We start from the raw sequence: 6,763 nt of genomic DNA, 5'->3' as shown, positions 1-6,763 counted from the left end.
GTTGAGACATGCCTCTAGGGAGAATAGGAACTTAATACTAAGGGAATCTTCATCTAGCGGAAAAAAGATGTTGCAAAAATCAATAGCTAAAGACTAGAACTTTAAATGAGATGCACAATTTTAATACCATTGAAACAGCTCAGAGAGATTTAAGGTGGATCCTCCCCCACTGCAAATAGTAAAATGGTGACTGGAAAGTTGAAAAAGACTACATGAATCTTATTCAACCACAAATGTTGAACTTGAAGCAAGAATTAGCCCAGGGAAGCTCCATAGCTTATGATATGCAGGCAGAATTTTAGATTTGCTCTTCCCAGTTTCTGAAATAATTCTTGAAGTTCTTCCAAAAAGCTTTCCACGTTCCACTAAGCAAAAGAATGGGATGAGCTATCAGAGTTAATGTTGTCATTGAATGCCTGCTCAGTAAGATGCTACTTCCACTGCTGTCCAGCTTCAGCCATCAGGTAGCTATCAAGGATTCCTACACAGTCAGTGGACCTTCTGAAGTATAATTCAAAACACCAGCATTAAGAACCTGCCTCTTTCTATTGACTATACAGGAAGTCTGGGATCCTGATCATACATGGTCTGATGGTACGAACAGCCATCCGAAAGCATTCCGTCTTGCAGTCCCTACTCTTTTCCTATAATCAGCATGGAAATTATATGCGAAAGAATGAGAGGAATGATGCTTCTCTTCACCTAAAAAACAATTCTACTGTGTTTTTCCTCTTATCTGATCTGTTTCATTTCTCTTATTTGTTCCTCTCCCAATGCATTGTTTGAGGAGTAGAAAAACAGGCTTCAAGGAATTGTCGGGCTTTCTGCCCTGATGCAAAGAACACCACTCCTAGGGGCTCTTCTGTACCCTGATGGAGCTGCTGAAGGCTCAGCCTCTACTGTGGATGTTTCGCAGGGTCTGCACTGGTGTGGCTTATTGAGGCTTCAGCACTAAATACTGTGTGATACTTTGGGGTAATGCTTCTGCACTGAATGTATGCTCTGGCCTAGCTGTGTGGGCACAACAGACAGGATTAAAAGTGTTTTCTGAGGATCAGCACTGAGCATATAATGACTGTCACAGGGGAGAGCCACTTCCCAAGGTGATGAAAGAGCAACACTCCATTACACATTATTTAAAGACTCTCAGACATCTCCTGCAAACGCACAGCCATAGTGTAGATGTGCAGTGTGTCTTGCAGCACAACCACAACAAATGACAGTTTACCACACTGAGAAACAAGCATCATCAAATCATGCCACACAAAACTGCATTATTAGAGACATTATGGCCTACCTCCTGGTTCATCATTAAAACTGCCTTTCCTCAGTATACTACTAGAGGCCAGAGCAACTCAGAACAGTTCTTCAATATGCAGGAGTTGGAAAGCCCATGCTTTTCCTCCTGTTTTTTTTTCCCATCAGCAGTAATTAGCATAGAGGACACCATTAGCTCTGCACTAGAGGGTGTATTTCTACCAAAAGTGAACTAACTTCCCTTTGCTAACAGCAGAGGACCTGCTGATGAAAGCTGCAAGAGTCTGGTGAAGCGGGATGCACTGTGCCACTGGGCTCTAACATTTAGCTAGACTTTGGTGAACTTTCCTGACTTTATCATCATATACTTCTACTATTTAAAGCTGGTAAAGCTGTGTGAAATTTCCTGAGGGTAAAGATACCGTATTGACCAGTATTTGTTTGCAAGACATTATGAAAGCAAGATTTAAGTGCCCTCTCATCAGCACAGACAGACCCACTATGCAGACCCTGGTTTAGTATAAGAGCATATATTGACTTGTGGAACAAAAGAACCTTGAAACCAGCAGGTACCAAAAATGATGCCTATTCAACAGTAGAAACAGTGTAGTTCGCTTCATACTTAACTGTGACAAACACTGGTATTTCAGACTGAAGAGGAAAATTTCACCAGCCACATATGAAATGCTATTTATTCTTGAATATAATATTTAATTTTTCTAAATGTCAATCTATTTATATACAACAAGAATGAGGCACTCTTATTTCACATTAATGAAGAAGCTTCTACTTAATGGCTTATGGCCGACACAAATATGCCTCTATCTTGAAGAATACAGCAATATATAAATAAACCTTCTGTTAAAATTCATGCATAATCAAAACAAATTGAATATCCACTTTTATTTCCATAGGGAACAGAGCTATAAAGATTAATGCTAGACAATGATATTTAATTAAAGCTTATTTACTTTATAAGTACTTCTATGTTTTCAAGAGTATTCCCCTTTTTTGGAAAAGGAAGCAGTAATGTATTTCAGAGCCATCTAACAATCACAGGTGGAGGAAACTAGCTATGATCACAGCACAGTGCTTACAGCGATACTGACAAACTGTCTAGCAAAATTTTTCACATTAAAGAATTCTGGTGTTAAAGAATTTAAATGCATTTTAATTGACTTTTCAAAATTCCATTTTTTATTCACAAACACACCTGAACACAATAACAGGAATTCATTTTTATATGCATTATTCTCTCTGATGGCATGTTGTACTGTACACATAATGCTCTCTTCATTTTTCACATACAAAATAAAAGGTTATGCTCTTATGTATAATAACCAAATAAGTTTCTTTTCCTTGGGCACTAGCCTAGTGTTGTATTCCAGATTTTTTTTAATAAACTGTTAAGTACTTCAGTGAAATTAGATGAAATGGTTCATGTATGAATGCAGATATTGACATGAGAAACCAAAGGGAGTACAAAAGAAAATTGCACTTTCATTCTGCTAGTTGAGGTTAAAAATTACCATAAGTTTTTGGAACATTAATTTCTAAGAGGAGATTTAGTTTTAAAATGTAAGGATTGTTGGGATGTATGTGGCTGGTGCTTGTTTCTCATCTGTATGAACACACAACCTCCAAACACAACACTTCCAATAACAATTGTATTAGTCATCTACAGTTATATGGCTGTTTAAGATACACAAATAAAATATCTTTATTTGGATTGTAATTAACATGGCAAATATCACAATATTCTACAGGAAACAAACATTCCGAATCTATGTATTTTATTTCTTCTGACAACTGGCAAAGTATATTTTACTGCAGAATGCTTTATTGCTTCTTAACTATTCACCCTACACAGTATACATAAAAGCTTAATGAGTATAGCTGCATAAAAACTAATTTTAATGCTTTTAAAATCAATGGTGAACAAAATGTTGTTTAGATTGTTTTTCAAACAACTATACCACATCTGATCCTTTGAGGAAAAGCAATTACTTCTTGTTGTCATAGCCAATACATTTCTTCATTCTCCCATTTTAGTTATACTATTCTTAGGCACCTTTACACCAGTTACCATGCAAACAGTTAAATATTTGAGCAAATATAGAAGAATATTGTTATTAAATGTATAATCAATAAAATGCTACTTCCATTAACAGGCTAACAGTGAGGAGGGCAAGAGGAGAAAAATAAAAAGGATTTTTTTTTTTCCAAATTAACAAATAGTATATGCAAGTTTGCCTAATTAAGTATGTCTTCAAAGAAAATTTACAAAAATTATTTATATAAAAAGTATACAAAGATCTGTACAAGAGACAGCTTCTATAATATGAATTTAGCTCCTCATTCTTTAATCCACTCTGTGAGTAACCACCAGCTTTTTTATTTTCTAAGGTAACATCAAATATAATCATTTTTTGTAAGTTTCAAGCGCTATAAAACATTGGGAAGTTATGTACACCTAATTTATGCAATCACATTGGTAGTGAGGAAATCATCATTCTTTAGTGTTTTGTATCTCTGTCATTCTCTCCCAGTGAATTTCTTTATTACAACAGGCACCACAATAGTTGAGAGTTTTTCAGCATTTATATTAGTGAGACTAATTTTTAAGGTATATAACTCAGTCATAAAAAACAAACCACAGCCTGAAAGTGTTGGTTTGTGAATTTTCAAATGCACACACACACACGCACACACACACACACACACACGCACACACACACACACGCACACACACACACCATACACACATTTTCTTATTTATAATGCTTCCTTCTTTCCCTTCAACAGCACTCCTGAAATTTAAAAACATATTCCTTTCTTTCAGTAATTTTGCAGGCTGTCAGGCAAGAATACAGACTAGCTCACTGGTACTGTCAAAGGAAAAAATAACGACAACCACCACCACCACCACCCAAATGGCTGAGGTATTGAGATTTATAAAGCATTCTTAACACATGCATAAAAGCCACTTTTCATAAAGAGTTGCTATGCATTCTGGAGTATGTTTCAGAGATTCAGAAAAGTACGTAATTCGCAAATCTGTACTCTTGTTCATAGACATTCACAACACATACCTCCTATGAAGTGTGTGTTGAATCCATATTAAGCGTGATACAGAAACATCGTTAAACATGGTTCATTTATATACTCCACATTCTCCTTTTCTACTACATCACAGCCACTGTCGGGAATGTTAGATATTACCGTACAAAGTTGTGTTTCTAGTGGACATTTTGCCTATGCAAGGACTGAAGTTTCCAGCTCTGTATTCACCACAATAGAACGACTGGTGTAAGGGCAGCCTGCTCTTACCATTGTGAATTAAGTCAGCCATTTGGAAAGAGGCTTTTGGAGGATATATGTTTAACCTTGTTCTAGCTGTCTGTCCCAGTAAAAATCTTCAACATTAGAGGTCTTGTAATTTCTAAGCGCAGTTATCTAAGTACCTCTATTATAATGATTTTTTCCTTGGGATGTAAATAATGAGACAGCAATAGAAGCAACGGAACCACAGAACCTGAGGGGGGGGGGGGGGAAAGAAAAACCCTGCTCCAGCCATTTCAGTCGGAAATTAAGTAAAAATCAGGAAAAAAAATGAGATTAAATTTCAACTTTAAGGTAATAAAAGATGGAGATGTAGGTGCCAATGAAATCTGCCGAAACTAAATTTCAGAAGCACGGCTTTCTCATCTTGAAATGTTACACCCATAAAAGCAGCCTATAAAATTAATCTGCCTGGAGATTTTTCATGTTAAATCAGCTCAGAAATAACTTTTAAGCACTTATGGCATTATATCTAAAATACATATTCTCCTGTTGTCCATATATCAAAATCCTGTGTATTTTGAAAAATAAGATCCGAGCTGCACTGAAATGTTTGTATTATAAGAAAGAACAGTAAAAAAGTATATCACTTTCAGAGAGAGTTGACATTTGCAAGCATTCTCTAAAAATCTGCATCGGGTTGCAGTATTGGGGGAACATACTGCTAAAGATTCCTAAATTCGCTTTTTTGAAGAGAAGAAATATTTAGAACTCTGAGAAGGAGGCAAAAAGCCAGTGTATCTTTTCAACCTGGATCTGAAAATGAAATTCTTAAAATGCTGCTATCCATTTTACCAGGAGTGCAATATGGCCCATTCATATAAACTCTTTTATTCCATTTGCTCAAGGGAAAGGGATGTTCAATATGAGAGAGAGAAAATCAGTGAAGTAATTTCCAAAGAAAACAAACCTTTACTTCTCTCACAAAAATACTCTGCTTTTTCAGTTTGCCAGATCTGGAAATAAAGAGCATTTAGATAATGATGTTTATATTCTAATCAATTTGTCCAAATTGGTTTCTTTTAAAATTTAGCTTGAGCTATATAATAATATGTGCAAATTCAGGTTTTTCCGCCTAGAAAGCTGCAATAGGCAAAGTAGCAAATACAAGTGAAGAAAAAAAAAAAGATGAAAAAAAATCTGTGGATTCCATACATTTGGGTTCTTTCCAAGAACTTTGCCACATTTTGCAGATTCTCAGTTTTCAAAGAAAGGTGTGTCTTAGCCCTTCCAATTGTGGAGATATTCTTGCCTCTGTAAATCAATGTATTGTTGCTAGCCAGCCTTGCAGAAATCTGTCTACAGCTAGCCAGACAGAAACAATAGGAGCAACAATTATATGTATTCTCTTTCCTCCCTCCAAAATTAACATGGTTTTGCCTTAAAATTGCAAGGCAATTTTAGTAAAGGATGTGTTAGTGTTCAAAACACTAACTTGGAATGAAGCAGAGGTTGCATTGTAAAAGCACATGTAATTAAAGTGTACACACTCCTTTTTTGCTCAGATAATGTCAGTTTGGGTTACTTTTATCAACTCAGCATCACAGATCAGGCAAGGAGACAAATGAACTCTGTAAAGAAATGAATTTGGGATGAACGTTTGGATTTTGCCAGGAGTGGATGTTTGGACAAACACGATGTTTCAGGTAAAGTTACTGAAGAAAGGGAGGAAAAAGCCAGTGGCAGACTAAATTGTACTGATCCTAATCACTGCTAAAGCACTGCATGGAGGAAGGGAGCAACTTCGGAGAATCTTGCTTAATGTAATAAAAAACATACTGATAAAATATCTCTGCATTTCTACTAATATAACTGAGTCCAGGACCTGGTCCAGTCTTTTTTTATTTTTTCTCCTGGAACTTTCATTAAAATACATGTTGCCTTCCCATTTCAATTGCTTTTAACTCACCTTACTTTACTGCATCTGAAAATCCACCTGAACTTGAATGAAACATTAGGTTCCAGAATTTAACAACTGTACGAAAGTGGTGTGGTATGGGTTGTTAATGTGTTTTATATTTCTGAATCTGGAAGCTCTTAGTGACTTAAACATGTTCACTCACGTTTCTGACACATTTATCTGCAGAATGGGTTCAAAGGTGGACACTCTCTGATGTGAAATCAAGGTGCTACAGAATTCTGCAGAACCTATAGAAATACCTCC

This window comes from Apteryx mantelli, chromosome 4 (assembly GCF_036417845.1).
Source record: "Apteryx mantelli isolate bAptMan1 chromosome 4, bAptMan1.hap1, whole genome shotgun sequence".
Classification (NCBI taxonomy): Eukaryota; Metazoa; Chordata; class Aves; order Apterygiformes; family Apterygidae; genus Apteryx; species Apteryx mantelli.
This window is presented reverse-complemented; position numbering follows the sequence as displayed.